We start from the raw sequence: 22531 nt of genomic DNA on the forward strand, positions 1-22531 counted from the left end.
CCCATCCAGGTGATTTTAAAATAAATTTTCCCCCTCATTTCCTTAAGTTGGGGCCAGTCAGAGATGAGAGACTATTCATAAATTGAAGGATTTGAAACTATTGTGAGAGGTGTAAACCAATTTCTTTATTGTTCCCTGTCTCTCCCCTGAGATGCCCTGAAGGGGGTCTCATGCTAAGCATGGGTCCCCCCACTTTAGGGAGAGGAGGAGGCTTCCCTGGATCCTAGAGCAGTCATCAGGTGGCAGATTCACTAAGGAGCCCACCAGCTGTTAGACTTCATTGCTATTTATCGTTATGCTTGCCTTTTAAAAATTTTTCTTTATTTAGCCACCTAATACTATTTTTATTGGCCTGTCAGAAGGTGGGGGAGAACGGAGGGAGTTCGTTTCATGTGCTGTGAGACATTGTTATGGTAAAATATTAGGACAAGTCTATACCTTTCTCTTTTGAAAAATAAGATACAAAACCAATTAAAGTTAACTGATTACTGAAATGCATCTAATTAGTTATTAACTTACACACGTCAAACCATGATGGCAGCTTTCACAGCAAAAACCCTGTTTGGTGTTGATAGAGAAGATAATTGATATCACAGAGGCCTCCATTTCTCAGGCAATTGCTTAAGAAAGCACCTTCACAGCTCACAGCCTTCTCTCCCTTTGGGTTGGGGTATATTTTCGTCAATCTGACAAGATCTGTCACATATTATCAGACAATTGATCACCGACTCCTTGCAAGTCTTAATCCATCGTTTGATCACACATCAAGAAAAAATTGCTTTTTGTGTCTTACATCTTGGCCATGAGAAAGAGGAGGAAAGCAGAGACCTAGGCTTCTGGCTCCAGCTCATTACTTTTTTGCAAATGATAGATGGGTTCACTAGGCAATTTAACTTTAAAATGATCTTTTCCTCCTTCTCAAATAAGCAAATACAAGGAGCTTTGCAGTACAAGCTGTGTGGAAAGGGAGTCTGCCTGCTGTTCCTTTTGTATCTCAATAATAGGTGCCCATGTGTGGATGGAGCCGCATATGGTTGGTAAATATGTATTTACTTAGTATTATTGCATCTTCTTCTAAATAATAGGATTTCAAGTGGACACACACAGAGAGACTAACTTTCACTCTCCAGGACATAGCTATAATCATTTCACACATTTCTTTTAGAGTAGTTAAGTATAAGGTAATTTGAAATGGTTCTAGCATACCAAAAAAAAAAAAAAGTATTGTATTTTTGACACAGTAAAATCAATTCCAAAAAAATCTCCCATCTATCATGAATTCAGTTATGTTATTGTCAAAATCCTGACCTCATGAATACATTTATATATGTTCTAGTTTTCTCAGAAGGGGTCAAAACATAATAATGTAGGAATTAGTCATGTTTCTAATAGTTGATTGGTATTTACTATCAAAAATAAAAGAGATCTATTATTACCAGTAAAAGAATAGCTAAAAGTTCAGTGTTTCTGAATGATTCAATTTAAGTTGTCAACACACACAAACAGAATAGTAATCTCTAAATAGTATTTCCAAAATTCACAGCATTCAAAAATTCCAATTTTGTTCTTTGAGTGCAGGAAGGAAAACTCCCAATTCCCCAAGGCTTATTTTCCCACCTCTCCCCCACTGAAAAACTCCCCAAGAAAAACTTTACTATTGTACATCCTCTTTAATTTGAAGACACAAAGAACTGAGATTCAGTCTTAACATGTTTAAGTAAAATGAAAGGAATCAGAGATACGTAATTACTGCTTTTCTGTGTCCTGGCAACTCGATAAGATAACAGTATTTCCAAATGCTAGCCATAAAATTGTACAGTCCAGCAGTATGTGGCTGCCCTGCCAACTTTTGTTAATAAATTTAAAACACTATTGGCCAAAGATACACCCCACCTCACAGCAGTTTGCCAGTCAGTTACCAAAGGAGAGCTCCAAGAAGCCTTTGGTTCTAGTGAGTGCAAATAGGGTCTCTAGCATAGTTAAAAGTATTGGACCAATGTGAATCTCCTGGTTTGGATCACTGCTCTTATATAAGATGCTAGCAGGAAGGGGAGGTAGAGAAAGATACATGAGAACTCTTTTCTTTTTGCAACTTCTAGGTGAGTCTTAGTTTATTTCAAAATAAAGTTTTAGGAGATACTTAATGAAAAGAGAGTGAATCTCTAATTCTTTGTACAGCTAAATGTGCAGCCATTTGAGATACTAATTCCTCAGGACTGTCCCAGCAATTTTATGCACCTTTGTTCTTGTTGTTATTACACTTGTTTCCCACCTAGAGTTATTTGTCCCATGCCCAGATTCTGATTCTGCATCTGATCCTTTGTATTTGATCTCTCTCAAAATTTGGCTCTTAGCACTTCATTAGGATTTTTTTTGGAGGCAATATTGGTTTAAACTTGGAAAGCATAGGATCCCCCCTTCAAGTATTATTACCATAGTGCCCCCACTACCATAGCACCCAAAGTCCACCACCGTGGTCTGTTGTGCTCCCTCCCCACTTTGTTTTCACCCTCTCCCCTCCTCTCTGGAATCCTCCATCAGGACTTTTAGCTCAGACTTACCACCTAGATTTACTTTTTTTCCACCATCATTGCATCCTTCTTATTGATATTTTCAGCACTCAGTTGACTTTTGCTCAGTTATTACATGTATGGAGAAAGGGAGAATGTCCAGAGTGGAAATGATGAAGGGTGAAGTGGAGATTTAGATTGTAGTAAAATGCAATACTGAAATGTATTGCTTTTTATAAGGAACTTTTTTTTTTTTTGCTAGAGCGAGACATGACCTAGTTTATCAGATTTATCACACTGAACTCTTTTGTGTCACTCTGTTTCATGAAAATACTCTTTGTTAGAGCCTTCAAAGTTTAATTGCTCCATATCTGCTCTCACTGCTATATGACAAGAGCCTAATCATTGTCCTATAATTGACAGAGATTGGATTTACTCAGATGTCTCAAACCTAATTTTCAATTGAGGAATCACTGGCACCCCAGATGCCTTCCCCACCACACTAGTCACACAGAGGATATAGATAACAGGGGTTGCAACACCCGTACTGGGGCCATATTGTTTTGAATCCACACAGTGTGGCTGAACAAATTATTTAATTCTCTATACCTTGGTTTTGCCTTGTGTAAAATGGGGATGATATTTGTGTCCAACTCAGGGATTTTGTGAGAATTGTAAGGGTCAGTACCTTGAGAAACTTTAGGACTTGTCCATGTTCAGTGGCATCCAGTAAATGAAACTGCTGTTCTCTCATGCCTATTCTTATTTCTCACTTCTTTTCTCTGGGTCCCTGTCTACTTTTCCTAAAAGTTCAGTATGGTGATTGTGCTTAGAAATCACAATTTAAAATAAAATTCTGTGACCATTTGAAATAATAGAAGAAAATCAATGGAGTCTCCAAATGGGAATCCCAGAAAGAAGGTTGAAAATTAATCAGTATTGAAGAAGAAGCCTGGTTCACAATCACTCAAATTTCTGAGTCCACTGATCAAATCAGTTTAGATGAAGGCTGTAATGGAAGTGCTGGTGAATGCACTATAATGATTGGCTAAATGCTGGAAGTGCTGGTGAATGCACTATAATGATTGGCTTTGGACTTCTTGGGTTGCCTTTCTCCTGTTGCTTACTGTGCTCTGACATGGGAGAGATTAGGGTGAATTTAGATTAAGTAGGGGTCACACTGCCTAGCAAGATGGATTTAGAAGTATGAATGAATTTTTTTTTCTTTTTTTTCAATAGCATATATAATCTGAACATTCATATTTGGCTGATTCCAGCTCCTAAATGCTAAATGTGGTATTTTCTTTCTTTTTTTTTTTTAAAAAAAAAAGATTTATTTTATGCATACAAGAGCTGGGGTACAGGCCAGAGATGCAGGGTGGTGAGAGGATTCACCAGAGACAGAGTGGGGAACAGAACAGGCAGACTGACCCAAGTACACTGCTGAGGGGAGCAGCGGGTGAGCCAGGAGAGGTCTGTTGCGCCATGTGGATTGCTCCCTGGCTGGGGATCAAACTCATGCTGCAGAGGCTGTGGACAGCTTCATAGGTTGTGTCTTAACCCCTTGCGCCACCAGGGAGGCCCTAAATGTGGTATTTTCTGCCATAAAAAAAAAAATTCTGATAAAGCCACATGTATACAGTGGGATGTGCTTTCAAAACTCTCTTGGTTTTCCCAATCTTTTCAAGATGAAAAGTAGCTACAGACACTATAGATATTGCACAGCGTTGCTCCCATCCCAGACCGATGGTATCCCCTGCACCCCACCCTTTCTAATCAGTGATACAAAGTAATGAAAACTTGTTGCCTCGCTCCTCTCTCATTAGCTCCGGAGATGCAGATTAAAAATCATCCTTTGGTAGCATTTATTAAGTTTGTATGATCTGCTTTCCAAGAAGCATTTAGAACAAACAATGAGTTATAGCTAAACTAATGTGAGCGAGCAATAGACTCAAATTAGAAGAGATCAAATTAAATTTTCATGTACCATAAATTAAATATCCATTAGGGACTTCTCAGATGACCTTCAGGTTCAGCAAATTCTGTATTAAAATATCCAACCTGAAAGATATGGATGTTGGGCCGAGTGACATGCGTTTCAGGCACAGTGCAAGAAAAGGCTCAGCCAGCCACAGTAAACAAATGTAACTAGTTTGGGAGAAATGCTATTGACAGTAAAATTCTAATTTTACTCCAGCTCCCAGAACAGATGTACCTCCGAGTCCATAGACTGCAATACTTAACTGCAGCTACTCAGCTGTGACCTTCAGCCCCAGGCTCACTGCAATAAAATTTTCATGCAACCATATGGAAGAATATTTTAATAGAGATTTACTGTCAGTAACTGTCCCAAAGGAGCAAATAAGGAAGCTGTAACATATTGCGTACAGTAAATCAAGGGGACTTCAATGGAAAAACGAAACCTCCCGGAGGCAAGCATCTTTAAAATTACAGGCAACACTTTGTACAAATATGTGTACAAAGGACTAGATATGCACTCAGTTAAGTAGCTCAAAATGGTTTCGATTTGCAGATATATTTATTTAGAATTTATTTATTGGATTTTATAAGTGGCAAGCACTTACCTGTCAGGGCTGAATGCGTATGTATGTATCTCCCTTCCCTGGGGCAAAACAGAAGTGAGAGAGGGGTGACTTTAAGTGAAAATCTTACCCAACCAGGGAATGTGGCAGGCAGCATAAATTGCACCCTCTCTATAGCCAGGTTTACTTCAATTTAGGATGAGGTATTATCCACAGAGATGTTCCTTTAGCTGGTATATAAACAGCACTGAACGAATTAGTTGAATGGCTAAAAATTCAGGTTAAACAATAATTGGGAGGCATGTTGATTAAAACTCTCAGTGGGGCGGATTGCATTCAGAGTTCCACATGAATTCTTGATGATGCTTTTCCTAGCATTTTTGCATGGAAAAATTTCTCCTTTTAAGAGAAACCAAACAAAGGGTCAGGAAAAAGGCAATACTTGCAAGCTGACCATAGATCTGGGGCATCCAGAATGGAGCCGAGGGGTCAAAACAGGCGAGGGAGGAGCAAGCCTTTGCATTCCTGTGGTGACAGATCACGGGGTCTATGGTGGTAGGAGAACTGCAAGGACTACACTGGCAGCAAGAAATCAAATATTGTCCAAAAATTAACAGCAGTATAAGAAAATAAAAAGTACTTTATCTAAAAATAAACAATTTTTTTTTTTTAAGTCTCCTTTTGGGAAACTCTAAAATGGCAGTTTTGGCCTATGTGGGTCTTGGGCTGGTTGGAATCAATCAGATCTCATGCTCATCTTCTCCTGATCTTGTGGTTTTGTGAAGACACGAGTCTGAAGCACAGGGTCATGGTGAGCCGTGGAGGACGGATGCATGTCACCTACAAAGCAACGCACTTCAGTTCACTTAGTTACCATTGCTGCACCGTTTTCTTGCTCGGCTTTAGCTTTAACTGTTAAGAGCATTTCAGCTTCAGATATTTGTTTCCTGAGGGCAAACAAGCAGTCATGTCTCCCCCTCTACTCAACTGATGGAAACTCTAATGTGAGGGGCAGTAATTCAGAGATAAATAGACCGAACACTGGCCATGACAGTTCATATTTTATGGTGGAGAGAAGGCCTAAAACCTAAAAAACTCATGTGTGGGAGGCATAACGGGAATGCCTCATCCATGATACATAATGAAGGAAGACGTCTTAGCATCAAACTGAAAATCAAAATATCCAAGTGACCGTGAATAGGGGAATCGGGTGATAAATCTTTATGTTTTGCTAAATGCCCGTGGGTTGTCACAGTTGACAAAGAGTAATAACAATGGAAGAATTGTCATATCTGATAAATGTGTATTAGGCTCTCTATTCTTCTGTTGAAATTGTCCCAGTTACTCTAAAACACAGGTAATATGTACACGGGCCATGTACAGATTCAAAAATAGGCTAGGTTCCACACTGAAAGTGGATTATCTTGACTAATCTTAACCTTCCTGGAAATAGTAATACAACAGGAAAAAAAGCTTGAGCTATTAGTACAGGCTACCAGATAAATGGTAAATCCTGTTAAGGTGGAGTAGTTAGTTACCCCTGATTTTCCCAGCATTTCAATTAGTGTACTTTTTTCATGTTGGGGTATTGTATTCCCTGGATGTTTTAGCTGCATTCTATTTTGACTTGAAATTGAAACTAGAACTGCTACTAAAAAATAATGATAATTCGGAGACACAAATGTATGTATAATGTGTGTAGTTTGTTCCTTTGAGAGAAAAGCTGTTGGGATAACTCTCCAGAGTTCTTGCATTATTTGGCAATGACCACTTTTAGAATCATTCTTTGTTTCTTTATAAGGAATAGAATGGGCATGTAAAGACAATTTTCGTCTGTGTCCAATTTCGTGAATTTACCAAGAAGGGTGAGTCATGTCTTCCTTTATTGGTCCCATCTCTAAAACAAATGATGTCAGAATGCTTACTCATTAGAGGCATTTTCCTCCATCTCCTGGAAGGCTCAGTGACCTTCTGATAATCCAGGGCAGTACAACTCGTCCCTCTGTACTTCAGCCCACTCTCCACTCTGGCAAATTGTCTTCCCTCTGTTCTCCACAGATTCGAAATTCAGCTTCTTGCACATTTGACTCATGTGACTCCAGATTAAAATCACTTCCTCTCTTTACATTTAAAACCTTAGCTGACTTTTTGTTATTATTATTACATCATTTTTCATTGACCCATTTTAGATTTCCAGGGGCCCACATAATCTTATCAAACCATTACAAGCCTATCATTAAATGCTAAAGGTCAACTTATTTTTCACTGACTAGCTAATAACTTCTGAGAACATTAAAAGTTGATTGCTAGATACCTATTGATAATTGATTTGTTGATCTTCTGGCCTTGTTTTCTTCCTTCTCACGACTTGACCACTGTAGGGTAAATAATGGTAAGGCTTTTCTGCCCTTCTGCCATTAGGATTGATGATGAATCCCTGCAGTCCTGAATGCATGCCTGCTGAGGGGCACCTGGAGTGGGTGTGGGCATACGTAGGTGGGTACGCCTTGGCTAATAGACTGGGCTTATAAGGGTGGCTTCTCGGGGATGCTAGAAGAATGGAAGAGACCTGAAGAGAACAAGCGAGAGAGCTGAACGGAACCAGCAGAAGAGAGAAAATGAGACCACGAGAGAATGCCCGAGAGCCCAAGAAAAAGTAAAGATTCACTGGGGCCTAGGAGGTCTGCCAGCCTCCTGCCCCACCCCCACCCCTGCCTGCTGTGTACCTGGTAAAATGGCAATAAAACCCCTAGGGCTGCAGGACTCTCCTCCTTTACCCCATCTCCTTGGATCATAGAGATCCTGCACTGTGCCCATCCTGCCACTATAGCCACGTTCTTCAGATGTGGACTTACCTAGAGAACACGATGGAATGTGTTCTGAAGAAATTTGAATTTTTATTTCTCCCACTGGGGGTGTACTAGAAAGTAGTTATCACTTAATGTAATTTTCCACCTGTAGATGTCATTTTAGAAGCTACAAATAATGTGACCAAAATTTAACCATATACCTGACTAATAAGTGAAACCTACCCAATCAACATCAATATGCAGCTGGAATGAATAAAATTATTTGTTAATCAGAAAAGTACTCATAAAGGTAGTAAGCTCCACACAGCTGGAAGTTATCAAACTTGAGTTAGAGATTAACTCAAGGATCTGGGAGAGAGGATTTCTGAATAAAGGATGCAAGGTCAGGTTCGATGATTCTTTGGTTTTTTTCCAAATCTGAGATTCTATGTTTCCTGTCTGAATTTAACTAACTGAAGGGTGATTATAGAGGTGAGTGTTTTTACATTCCAAATAATTCAAATTATAGCCAGATTTAAGGATTAATTTGAAAGAAATCTGAAAAATAACTGGTGTTTAATTGCTTGACTAAAGTCAAACAAATGGGTATTCAAAGTGTATCAGGCATGTAGACACAGCCACAAAGCAATTTAAAATCAATCTTATTCTTAGAACATGGATCTACGATTTAATTAACCTGTACACGTAAATGGGATGGCTACTATGCACATTTTAATAAACAAATATTTATGTGCCCGTCTTGTCAATTTTCCTGTCTGTGATTTGTTAACCTTGGGTACATAAAGAGAAACAGTGGAATGTATTGCCCTCTAGGGAGGCCAAGGGAGCTGTATCACTGGTGTGGTCCTCTGCCAAGGTCAGAAACTAGGCTGTGTATGCACAGTTATGCTGCCAGACGTCCAGAAATATGAGTGACACCCTGAAGATAGGGTCCGTGATCCAGAAATTTGGGGCATCAGAGCTTGGATTAAGTAAGCCAAAGATCAAGACTGTAATTTATTTAATGTAGTCTTTTTATTTATGTCCACAGAAACCATGATGCTTTGTCTTTTTATTAATTCGACATTAGTATAGTATAGTATATAAAGAAGATTTCGAGATGGACGTAGAAAATATTCTCAGATGAAAATTGTACAGAAGTGTACCCATTCTACTTAGAATACATGTTATCCTTGATAAAATATTGTATTAATTTGTAACAGACAAGTTTTAATTATAGGATTCTTAAAAATTAATGCAGTGCTTCAAATGAATAGCGAGATGCTTTCTGTCTTATAAATGTCTTTGAGGCAAGCATATTCATTGTTTACAAGTAAATAGGCATTTTGAAAGGAGTTGAAAGGAGTTTATTGACTTAGGCTATATATTTTCCTTAGGATTACTTTAACTTTTTTTAATTAGGGAAGAAACCTTTTTTCCCATAGAGATTACAAAAGGAAATGTCCATCTCACCAGAAAAAACATACAATTTATGAATTAGCAATGTTTGAATCAAAACTTTATTATATATTTGAAATGTCTGGAGTATGTGGAGTTTAAAGTTATAAACCCAGAGGTATATCATGGTTAAATTAAATGTGTTTTAGTAAAAGCCTGAGCCTTCCAGACAAATTAACATGCATCTAGTTAGTGAATTAGTCTAAAGCTTCCTGATTCACAGTTAAATGATGAATTTTTTATGAACTTGTTGGAATTTTTTACCCCATCGTCTTTCAGCCAGAATCATACCCAAATGTCCCAAGATGCAGCTGAGTGCAGAGAGCCAGATGGTAGTCAAGGGTGACCCCAACCACAACAGTGAAAAACCCATGGCTTTTCTTGAAGTAGGAAATTGGATCATTCCAATGTAATGGTGTTGTTATTAATATTCTTATCCTTGATGTAATTATAATTAGTTGAGATGATTATATGGACTAAAATCACTCATGTACAATCTCCCTTGTGTGGGAGAAGCAGGCAGTTAAAAGCATGAAATGGTTGATCTGTGGTATGGTTTTCGTTTCTCTCCTCATACCCTCAGAGTTAGTTGCCTGAATCTTGTTCAGTGTGACAGAAGATCATTCTAAAGGCTTGGAGGAAGCATTGAGATAAACTAGCTAGGTCATGCTGAGGTATGAAACATCCTGTTAGGTTTCAGGGTGAAACTGATCTTCAACAAGACCTCCCCCACTTCCCCCACCACTGTCATTTCACAACTTGTATTCCCAGAACAGGAGTATCAAGATTTCATTTGCCTTGGAGTCCTTCCAGAAATTAACAGTGTTAAGAAGAACCATTCTATTAAGTCAGGATAGTGTCCAATAAAAGCAATGAATGATTGGAAAGTGCACCGTTTTAATGCTGTTCAGTAAAACCATCATGAATGTTCTTAATTATGCAATTCCATCCTTCCTGTGTAATTGCCTCATTCATTTTTTTTCATGGCATAGAATAATCTTAATTGCAGGTCAGAGTCTTTTAATATTGTTATATTTGGCTAATATTTGAAGATTATGAGGTAAAATATGTAAGCATACAGAATGATTTGGACTCCTCTTAGACAATCAAGAAGTGTAAAGGCTTATAAGATCAACAAGAACAGAGAAATAATTGTTTCTCAGAAGCCTGGAACTCTGATCTTAAGAAGAGAGCACTCCACTTTTTGACGTTTTATTCCTTTGGTTTTAAATACATTAAATAATCACATAATTCAAAATTCGAGAGTTGCAAAAGGGTCTAAGGGGCCCCCCCCCGGTGGCACAGCGGTTGAGCGCTGGGTTGCGAAGCTGCCCGCAGCCTCTGCAGCACTGGTTTGATCCCCGGCTGCTCCCCGGCCACTGGAGGAGGGTCCCACATGGCGCGCAGACCTCTCCTGCCGCCCGCTGCTCCCCTCAGCCGTGTACTCTGGTCCTTCTGCCTGCTCTGCTCCCCGCTCTGACTCTGGTGAATTCTCTCACCCTCCCGTGCTTCTGACTGTACCCAGTGCTTGTATGTATAAATAAATAAATCTTTAAAAAAAAAAGGTCTAAGGGTATATAATAAATATATCCCCTTTATTCTTGGCAGCAAAGTGACATGTTATCAGATGTGCACAATGCTCTTGGAGATATTTTATGCATAGGCAAGCAAATTTATGTAACCTTCATTTGTTTTTCTTTTACTTGAGTGATGCCAGCACTCTCTACTAGGATTCTATATTTGAGCAGCCAATTCAGCTACTAGAGACACAGTGGTGAGCAAAACCAATCCCTATTGGGAAGCTTACATTTCTAGGGTGGAGAGCAGGCAAGAGAAATCAATGAACAAGATAGTTTCATATCATATGTATTTGAAACCAGCCAACAGAGGAGAGATTGCTGGCTAATTGCTAATTAAGACTAGCTGGTCAAAAAGTCTCACCTGGGAGATAAGAATTAAAGAGTAAGAAATCACTTTTTCCCTTTTGCACTTATCCAGCTAACTATCTAGTTGAATCCCCAAACAATTCAACAATTTACCCTTATGCAGCCCCACAGAGTAAGGGAGTAAGTCACAGCTCACAAACATGCTGATTCTGCATGGCAATTCGGTGAGTTAAAATACAAGTTCACCCTTTACTACCTGACAATGATCAGGACCACTAGGCTGTTCTCATGTTGCATGGCAAAAGCTACAATTAAGACAGGTCCTAACAAATTCATTCCCAGACATGATATTTCATGGGATGTCTACCAAGAGACAGATCTATAATGTTGACAGCTGCTTCTCATCTGTAACGGCAGGAGGACACAGGGCAGGATCTCTATGACGTGAGCAGACAGGGTAAAAGAGAGGAGTCCTGGAGCCCTCGGTGGCTTTTGCAGGCTTCTATTGGGATTTACCAGGTACATGGCTGGCATGGGGTGCCGGGGGGCTGGGAGGCTGGCAGGCCTCCCAGCCTCCAGCAAGTCTTCATGCTTTCTGGGCTCTCCAGCATTCTCTGGTGATCTCTGCTTCTCTGCGCCTTTCGCTCTTTCATTCTCTTCTGCTCTCTGCTCTACTCTACTCGCGTCCCAGTAACGCCGCCTTTATAAGCCCAGTCTCTTAGCCCAGGTGTACCTATTTACACATTCCCACACCCTACTCCCGGTGCCTGCCATCAGGCATGTATTCAGGACCGCAAGGATCCATCATTAATCCTAATGGCGGGAGGGCAGAAAAGCCTGAAAATCACTTACCCTACATCATCTGTACTCACTGTTCTGATCATGTTTATTAGTCATTTTACAAAAACCTGCAACTATTTAGGGAGAATTAGACTCTTCTGGTCAACATAGCTAGAAAATTGGAATGGCAAGGAGAGGACAGATTGCTACAACAAGAATTCTGATGTACATTTCATGTGACACTAAGGCAATTAGAAACTCACATAGTAATCATTTAAACTAGTTGTATAAAAATTAAAAAAACTGTACATATTTAGTCACTTTCAAAAATCCTAAATTTTGTCACCAAATATCTTGGATACTAATTTTAACTGGTTACTGGATTAACATTTTCTATTTTCTCCCAGATGTGTGGTACAATGTAGACATATCCCAAGATGGCTACTTGTAATTTTCCTCTAAGCATCTATTTTGAATTCTCTATAATAATTGAGGAGTTTTTTGGTTAGTTAGATGTGTTGGTTTCTCCTAAGAATGACAAAGTACATACCTGTGAAAATTTAGATTTATGTTAAATGCGGAAATGCACCTGAAAGTAATGCGTTATTTCATGGCACAGAAGTTACTTTAAATCTCTATTGAAATTGCACACTCTTGGGTATCAATTATCATCAGTTTGCAAAACAGTTGCAAAAGAGGAAGGAGACTGGGTAAATTTCGAAAGAGGTCCTCCCTGATCTCCGCCATTATACCACTTGTGCAAAAGGTTGCCTTTTTTAATGGCTCCTCACAGCATCTTAGATATTTATATTTTTCATAATAGAAGAATAGAGAAAAGAAGCTCTTCCATCATTTCATGTCTTGGTCAATTCAGACTGCTGTAACAAATGACCACACGCTAGGTGGTTTATAAACCACAGAACGTATTTCTCACAGTTTGGAGGCTAGGAAATCCAAGATCATGGTGCTGTCAGATCTGTATCTAGTGAGGGTCTGTTTCTGGTACATAGATGGCTGTTCTTTCTGCATTCTTACATGGTAGAAGGGGCTGGGGATCTCTTTGGAGACTATTGTGTAAGATACGAATCACATTCATGAGTTTTCCATTCTCCTGACTTAAGCATCTCTCAAAGGCACCGCCTCCTAATATGTCATCTTTGGGGGTAGGCATGAATATTCATACCATTGCACCCCACCATGCCAATTAATCTGTTCTTTCCAGTTGCTTAAATTTAAGAAATATTAATTTGCCTCCTCTAGAATAATACTGAAGCTGTTTTCAATGATTCCAAATGATTTTGCCCCTAAACTCTGCTCAGTTGACTCCACATCAGATGTCAATCCTTTCAGGTAAAAAGCAAGTGGATTTTCATATATCACTGTTATGTCTATTATTAGACCCTACCCTCAGCAGTTTAAAGGGAGAGAGGCAGGTCAAACAATGTATAAATAGAAAAATGGAAGTGTCACTAGATTAGATGGTCCCTCCATGGTTACCCAGACTGGAGGAATGAAATCACCCTTTAGTCCCTGCCATTAAGTTCCTGGCAAAGGATCAGATGATCTTGCAGCAACTAGGCTGGAAATGGAAGCTTCTAGAAAACTTGAAATTCCCTGATGGTGTAATACAATGTTTGCAGATTTCATCCAATGCCAGAATTCCAGTTCTATGTAAATAAGCATGCAAAACTGTGATAATAACTTCCCAGGTCTTTTAGTTCATCCTTTCCAGGGTAAGAACATCTTCCCTCCATAGACTCTGTCGTTCTCTCAGGTTCTGGGATGTTGGGTGGGGGTTCACCCCAAATGGCCCTAGCCCTGATTTTGTATTTTTGTCCTCTCTGGGCTGATGTGAGTTATCATCATCCGTGGGCACATTCTGTGTCCCCAGGGCAGTAACTGCAGTTTCTTCTTCCTGCCCCGGCTTAGTCGAGCTGGCCCACAACCAATTCCAAAATTCAACATTTACTTGCCAAATAGGCACAGATGTAATCATGCCTGCTGCTGGTTTGCTACATAGCATGCCACCTGCCAGCATCTTTTCCGAGAAAGACCAGAGAGAGGGGCTGAGGACTAAGTTCAGGCAATGATCAAAGATTGAAACTCACTTTCTATTTCTGCTGCTTTCTGCCAAACAATCCGATCACCCACAAAGAGCATGGGAAATGTGCTTATGGTTAGATAGCAGTTGGGGCCAAGATACTGCTTTATGTTTTCTAAATGGCAGAAAGCAACATACCATTTTCTCCTCAAAGGCTAATGCTGGTCTTTTGTTTTGCCCAGTGGAGGGAGCTGTTTATTGAAGACTTGTTCAAACCATCCCTGTTATGACAGTTATCTAGGTTAGGGGAGGACCAGACCTTTCTCATTCAGGATGATAAATGTGAGATAAAATATTAGTCCTCTCATAGTTTTGATGCCTAGAAAGGAGGAAGGGCAGATTGAATGTGGTTGAAGTTTGACAGAACACTCAAAATTCAGAGAAACTTTGGGAAAGTTTCTTATAGCTTTAGCAGTGTTTTTTTCACTTGCCTGAGGTCATTTCCTCTTATCATATAATCCATTGTTTTCTAAGAGAAATTTCATAAAAGAAAGTCTTTTTTATTAGCCCAACTGCAGCTAGTTTGATGAAAACAATAACAATTCTTGTTTGAAAGTGATTCTTTCTCTGTTTCTAGGACAACCCAGGGAATAAGCTAACACAGCGAGCTGCAGGCCAGAGCTCATAATGGCCAAGGCCAAGTGAACTTTGAAGGTCCAGAGGTTCAAAAGCATCTCACCTGGTTTTAAACCAGAAGGCTTGCTTCAGTGGAATCCTTCTGGAGTAGAATCAACATCTCGCTGCAGAAGGCAACTCTTTTCTATCCACCAACTGTTTAATTTTCTTGAAGTTTATAATATCCATTCCACTTTTTTCATCTGTCTTCAGGTATGGCTTTTTTTCTTCTTCACGATCCTCTCCAAATACTAGATTGTCAATACATAATTATTTGGGGTAAGAAAATGAAAAAGTTAAGAAAGAAGACCTTGAGATAAAATTCAGGGCAGAAAGGTGTATTTTAAAAATTTCATTCTGGGGCCTCCCTAGTGGTGCAAGGAGTTAAGATGCAACCTATGAAGCAGTCCGCAGCCTCTGCAGCACAAGTTTGATCCCTGGTCGGCCAGGGAGATACCCACATGGCACAGCAGACATCTCCTGACTTGCCTGCTGCTCCCCTCAGCAGTGTACTTTGGTCAATCTGCCTGTTCTGTTCCTCACTCTGTCTCTAGTGAATCCTCTCACCTCCCACACCTCTGGCAGGTACCCCAGATCTTGTATGCATAAATAAATAAATCTTAAAATAAAATAAAATAAATAAAAAAATAAAAATTTCATTCCTGATATTTTATGACATAAAGGAAGAATAAAGACTAATCTGAGAATCCTAAAATTTCTGTGTTTTGAAGCAACTTCACATATGAGAATAATTCTGGCAGGACCCTGTCTTTGCATGTCTGATCAAGACAAATGTCATTTCCTATATGATTGTAGATACTGATTCCGATTTCCAGAAGCCCAGTGAGGGCCATATACAGAAGCTGGGCAATGTTTTGTGAGTAGAGTTCTGGTATACAAGGGTGCCATTTCAGTTGAACAACCAGAATGCAAGGTGTATGTCTTTGTTGCTGGTTGCCTTCATCCTCCAGCATTGCAGTTGCCCAGTGAAAATACTGGTCTTTTTAGCTCTCTACTCTCAGTTGGTGATGCCTTTTGTAGAATAGAAACATGGAAAAGAAAAATAATAATTTGTGTTTTCTGGGTGGATTTCTGTGCTTCTCCAGCCTTCCCACATTTGACCATCCAGGCTTCTCCCCTTTCATTCCACCTTCCATGATTGGATTAGTTCAATTAGTGCTTTTCAAATTGTAATGTGTTTCACATGTTGTTCTAGGCACAAAGCCTACAAAGATGAACAGGATAACTTCTGTCCACTAGCAATTGCCAGTCTAAGGGGATGAAAGCTTTAGTCTCAAGTGATTTCAGCCTGATATGTACTAAGATGGTGGTCTGAATCTGGAGTGGTTTCTCTCGTTTGCAGCTTTAAACATTTGCTAACAGGTAAGTATTATTACATGCCTTCATTTTCTTTTCTCCCTGATTGATTTCAAACTCTTTGTTTTTGTTTTTTGTTTTTTTTTTACAATTTATTTATTTATACAAGAGCTGGGGTACAGGCCAGAGGCGTGGGAGGGTGAGAGGATTCACCAGAGACAGAGCAGGGAGCAGAACAGGCAGATGGACCGAAAGCACTGCTGAGGGGAGCAGCGGACGAAACAGGAGAGGTCTGCCATGCTATGTGCGTTATCTCCCTGGCCAGCTAGGAATTGAAGGCACTGCGGAGACTGCAGACAGCTTCACAGCACTGTGCTCAACCCACTGCGCCACTGAGGAGGCCCTGATTTCAAACTCTTTGAAGGCAGTGTCTATGTTCCCTACTCCTCTCCTAGGCAAAGGTCTCAATAAATGCTACTTGGCCTGATTCTAGCTCCATGGTTTATAATACAGGAATTTCATATTGGCTTTTTATACATTTCTCACAGTTCAGATGTTAAAATAATTAGTAAGACAAAAAGGACACCCCGCCAACCTGATTATTAGCAAATTCATTAATCTAGCATTGTCACTATACCTTCTCTGAAAGACCAGACTATGGGGCCTTAACTTTGAGGGGCTATTGACTGAAAATTACTATAAGGTTGCTCAAGTGGCAAAGAGCTTGTGTGGTGTTTAATGTGATCCTAAACATTACTATCCATGGTAAATCAGAGAGGGCACACTGTTCTCATTGCTGTTTAATGATGTATGAAAAAGCCACCTAGTAAAGTGCACCACTATGAGAAGCTGAAACCAGCACTGAACAATGGCCTAATCACACACTGAGGCCTTTGTGGTCAAGGCCACATCTCCTAACCTGAAAAACGATGAGCATCAAGTACCCACGCAGAGTAAAGAAACCAGAAAATCCATGGAGGTGGAAGAAAGGAGGGAATGCTGTTTTTGGAAGAGGGAAAAATGATGAGATAATTAAGGCTTCCACCTAAATGTGTTCATGAATTCTTTTGATATTCAGTCTGGTTATGGCTTATTTTAAATCTCCTTTCTTGTTAATTTGCTGAAATAAACCCATAAGCTTAGGAAACAAACAAAAATCCTAGTCAACAAAAGTAATGTATATTAATTAGAATGGCATATGGTAGACAAGTCTTAGATCCTTCAAAGAAATGCCCAAAGCAAAACTATATGACTATTATTTTTCTACTTTTAAAAACAGAAGCCTGTAATTGCAATCATATTCTTTGCTTAAAATGTTTAGTGCAATATGAGACAGTAAACGTATCTATTTAATTCGAACAGGTGACTTATATAATAAGCTGTATGTTTAGAAACAGCAGTGAATTTTATATTCACCCAGAAAGGTTTTATTGTCTAAAAAATAACTGTTAAAGAATTTTAAAAGTCTGCTCATTTAGTGGAGGATTATTTCAAGGTATAGCCCTTCAAAATTTCTATCCAATTTATTATAATTCTTATCAGTTGAGTTCTGATCTTATAGAGTGGCATTTATGAGTATTTCCTGATACAGGTAGAGTGTAGTTCTATACTGCAATCTTCTCCAGATCTTGCACGAACATCTCTTAAACTCTGTTGATTTGTGTAGACATAGCTAATCAATTGAATTGAACACAGTGAGAAACAACCTTCCTAATTCTGAAATGCTTAGACAAGACATAACTACACTCAGAATATATTTAAAGAGACATGGCAAGAAAGTAAATGTTTCCTTTTTTCCCCAAATGGATTCTGATTGAAAAATACACTAGTTAGGGGCCTCCCCTGGTGGCACAGCGGTTGAGCCCTGGTCTGTGAGGCTGCCCGCAGCCTCTGCAGCGCTGGTTCTTTCCCTGGCCACTGGCGAGGGCCCACCAAAAAAAAAAACAAAAACAAAAAAAACACACTAGTTAGGAGAGTTAACTTTATACTGAGTTGGTCAGGGCAAGTTGTAGGGTGTAAAATTGGCACTGACTCTGGAAGAGTTGACTTTTGGGGGCCAGAGAAGAAATAGAAGGCCGTGCTAAGAGAATAGAAGCCTGCAAGTACGTGCAGGGGTGTGCTAGAGATGGGCTAGCAGAACTAGGAACACTACATAAGCGAGATTTCCTGGAGCAGGTGATACATTCATGTTGCAGGATTGTTTACCATAAAGGGCTGTTTTGGTAAAGAGTAGGGCAAAGTCATGATCACTTTATCTGTCAGGCTAGGGAGTCAGAATTTTATCAAAGTTCAAAGTATTACCTACTGCTTAGATATTTCAAGATTGTGCTGGTTAATAGCAACAGAACATTTTAATGTTTTTCCTCCAAAGATTGAATATTGGTCCCTATTTCAAATATTTCCCCACATGGCAGATGGAACATATTGAACCTTTAATATTTTGTCACTGTTTATAACACATGCATTTTATTTATTCATCTTATTTCATTGATTTCTAAATAATCCCATATTTACAGACTAATAACTCAAGTGTTAAAATATATATTAAATCTGGTAAAATCTGTTGGTAGAAATGGAAAAGTATCTGGGTAATTTTCTGACAAAAATTTTTTGTCTTGTGAGAATCTGAAGAAAAAGGACCTAAAATATTATTGACTTTATTTTCTGTTGAAACTGAATATCCATTTATGAGTGGGTCATGTAAAAGAAAACTCTGATTGTAAAGTAGTCTGTGAAAGAGTGATTGTTTATGTTCTGGCAGAGCTAAAAGGACTGCCAAATATAGTGTCCCAAAGTATGAGACTCATATATACAATGAACCAAATCTTTATCTTGTGCTACACTTCAGTCATGCCCATGAGGCTGCTTACTTTCCATGAAGGTCTACTTTATTTTAGTGTTAATTGTCTATGGAGCCAACTTGTTGCAGCATGGTTAGATCATGTTGGAAAGTAGCTGGTGGACATCAAAGAACATATACCATTAGATAATCAAAGGCCTTGAGTTATTGCATCTTTTAAATTGCTTGGAAGTTTTTTTATCCTTGCCCCATGCATAAGGCATTCATCCACAGTTGCATGAATTACACTTGCACAAAGTGTTTCAAGCCTGTATATATATATATATATATATATATATATATATATATATATGTCAGATATTAGTCAAACTCAGCCTCTTCAGGTTTCCTGTGGTGTCTGCAACCTATGCCAGCCATCTTTTCTGTACAGAAAGTATCGAGGCGTGTTTCCATACAGCAGTCATTTTGACTGTGAACTTGCATGGGAATTTGACCGTGAACTTGCATGGGATGCCAGTGGAAGTTAAAAATAGTGACTAGTTTCTATATTTAAAAATCCAAATCATAAATCTGAAATCCTTATTTTTACTATTCCTCATTTGGGCCCTGCTCATTTTTTTCTTCTCTCCTCCACCTTCCACCGCCTCACTTTTTGTTATTCCAATATTTTCTCCATATATCCCTATCTCACCCCTATACCATTATGTACTCCACCTCCAGAAAAGAATGTGAACCCCTTTTTTCAGTTTTGGAGATCAATTTTTATTTTTTGCAAAGTTGGCACTCTCTGCCCCTAGGAACCTTTCACATTCCCAAGGTTGTCATCGGATGTTTCCTTGTGTTCTGAGCTTCATCTGATCACATGAAAAACGAAAGTCTACATAGTACTTGAACTTACGAGTGGATTTTTAACCTTTACTGTCTTCCATGAAATTCCATGTGCCTCAGGGCCTATGCTATTTCTGGATGCAGCTAATATGACTGTAAATTCAAGGTTCACAAGGAGCCCCTTTTGCAGTGTTTTTGTATCATCTCCCAGTCTTTAGGAGGATGTGTTTTATAGCCTCTAGGTCAACATGCGTATTCTATTTTTTCCTGGTCTCCAAATTGACACAAAATTGAGGAGAGTAAGAAAGCATGCAGAAACTACCTGCAATGAGGTGTGCTTCTCCTTAACCCAGTGGTTTAGAGAGTTGACAAAGGTGGACTGTGACTCATCACTGGTTCTCCAAACACGAAATAGTCACCTTAGAACCCAATGCCTATTATTTTCATGTTTTCTTGTGGTCTATTGCAGACAGCACACACGCTCTAATGCACAAGGAATTTTGAGAGGATATTTTCCAGAGTTCTCCAATTCATGAGGCCTCAGCTGTTTCCTAGTCTCCAGGAGCCAAGTACCCAGGCCCATGACCATTAGGGATAATTTGCCTGTTTTAGATCCATGTTATACACAGTTTCCTTTTCATGGATCTTTTTGATAAATAAAATTTAGACATAAATGTTTGGGAGGCCCCTTGGCTTAATTTTTAACACATATTTCAGAAAATGATAATGTATGCTTTACTATGTTTTTACATAGAAAAGACAAATTTTGCATTTTATTGCTGTGACTCAGTGCTCTATCAAGATGGTCTGAGGATTTCCTACATTTGTATTTTACTTTTCTTTAACAAAACAAAACACTTACCAGCAAGTCATGTGATAAGTGCTTTATTTATTTCACCAAACTTATTTAATCCTTCCAATAACTCTTATGGATGGGATATTCTTTTTTCTACATTATTAGTGAGGAAACAAAAACTCAGAAAGCTTAGTTTATTCAGTCACATAGCTCACACTGAGCACAGCAGAATTCTAGTCTTGCAGTTCTGATATAAAAATAAGTGACTAGGAAAAAGCATGTAGTGCCTTTTTAGCAGACCATGCAGTCTCCTTAATAAACAACTTGATTCTACTCTTATGTTTTAGTCTTTAAATTTTTTAAATCTTTTTCTCTAAAAAAAATGTCAAAAAGCAAAAAACCAGGCCCTCCCCGGTGGCACAGTGGGTTGAACACAGCACTGTGAAGCTGTCTGCAGCCTCTGCAGTGCGGGTTCGATTCCCGGCCAGCCAGGGAGATATCCACATGGTGTAGCGGACCTCTCCTGCCTTGCCCGCTGCTCCCCTCAGCAGTGTCTTCTGTCTGCCTGCCTGTTCTTCTCTGTCTCTGGTGAATTCTCTCACCGCCCACCCCCCCCACGCCTGACTATACCCCAGTTCTTGTATAAGTAAATAAATCTTTTTTTAAAAAAAGCAAAAAATAAAACACAAAAAGACACCACCTTGGTTTCCTACAAGCATGAAAGCACTTAACATTAGAATGGGTGAATGTCAGAAAGGTCAGGAGGAATTTACATAGTCTCCACTGTGTTCTCACCCAAGAACATGGTGGGGCATTCAGTAAGCAGGCCTTCCTGAAAGTGAGAAGCACTTTGGAGAAGTGTTCCCCACCCATAAATGAAGCTGGTATGAAAATTCAGGGGCATAAATACAATCAATCTCAACTGCTGAGCAAATACTAAAAATCAAGGGAATGGTTGAGACTGATGCCTGAGAAGGGTTTACTAGAAATTGATAAAGAGCACATGGAACCAAGTCATAGAGCATTCCCTGTCTAAATTCTCTGAATCCTCTGATGAAGGTAATTTCACTCAGTGTTCAAAAGAGTCATAAGATAGTTTCTCCTATTATCTCTATTTTGTAGGTGAGATACTTGGGGTTAGCAAGGTAAAGGTAATTTGCCCATTGTCTCATAGTTGCTGAGCATTAGACCTGGCTGGAGTTATTTAGCTGTGAGACTTGGTGTGCTAGAACTTGGGGCTTTCGGTGCTAAAACTTAGAGAATTCTGGGCCTGCTGGAGTCGGGCAAACTGGTTCAGTCTGACTACAACCTTTCTGCTTAACCTTTTTTTTTTAAATGATAATGAATCATATGATTTTCCTTGTAACTCAAAATAAGGATGGACATCTACTATTCTGGAAAAGTTCTTGTGTGCTGGATCTGTAAGCCTGTCTTCCCTCATCTCAATTCTAGGCACATGTTGGGATTTCTTTTCTCACCTGAAACACACACACTAGTCATACTTTCATAAATTACAACTTCATACATATTTTCTTAAAGAAAAATCCCAAATTGTATAAACTTCAGGCCCCAACAAGCTCAGGTCTGCCTCTGCCTATGCCTTCATGGACTGGCCCAGGCCTGGACAAGGTCTCAAATGATTTTTTTTTTGAAAGTTTTACTTATTTATGCATACAAAAACTGGGGTATAAGACAAAGGCGGGGTGGGAGAGGATTCACAAGAGAGAGTGGGGAGCAGAAAAGGCAGATCTACTGAAATACACTGCTGAGGGGAGCAGTGAGTGAGATGGTAGAGGTCTGCTGTATCCTGTGGGTCAGCAACCTGGCAGGGGATCGAACTGGTGCTGCAGTGGCTGCAGATAGTTTAGTGCTGAGGTTTAACCCCTTACCCCACCAGGGAGGTCCCAAGAAACCTAATTTAAATATTATGCCTTCCTGAAACTGCAGTTGTCTTTTCCAACCCCCCATTAAATTTTTTTGCAACAATGTGATTGATCTATCAATAATTGATGAATTTTCTAATTAATAAATGTTATTAGATTAGAATTTCACAATAGTCTTGAAAGCAGGATCTATTGTTTAAATTATTTCAAATCCACTTTCCTGTT

Source organism: Talpa europaea (genome assembly GCF_964194135.1).
Source record: "Talpa europaea genome assembly, chromosome: 6".
NCBI lineage: Eukaryota > Metazoa > Chordata > Mammalia > Eulipotyphla > Talpidae > Talpa > Talpa europaea.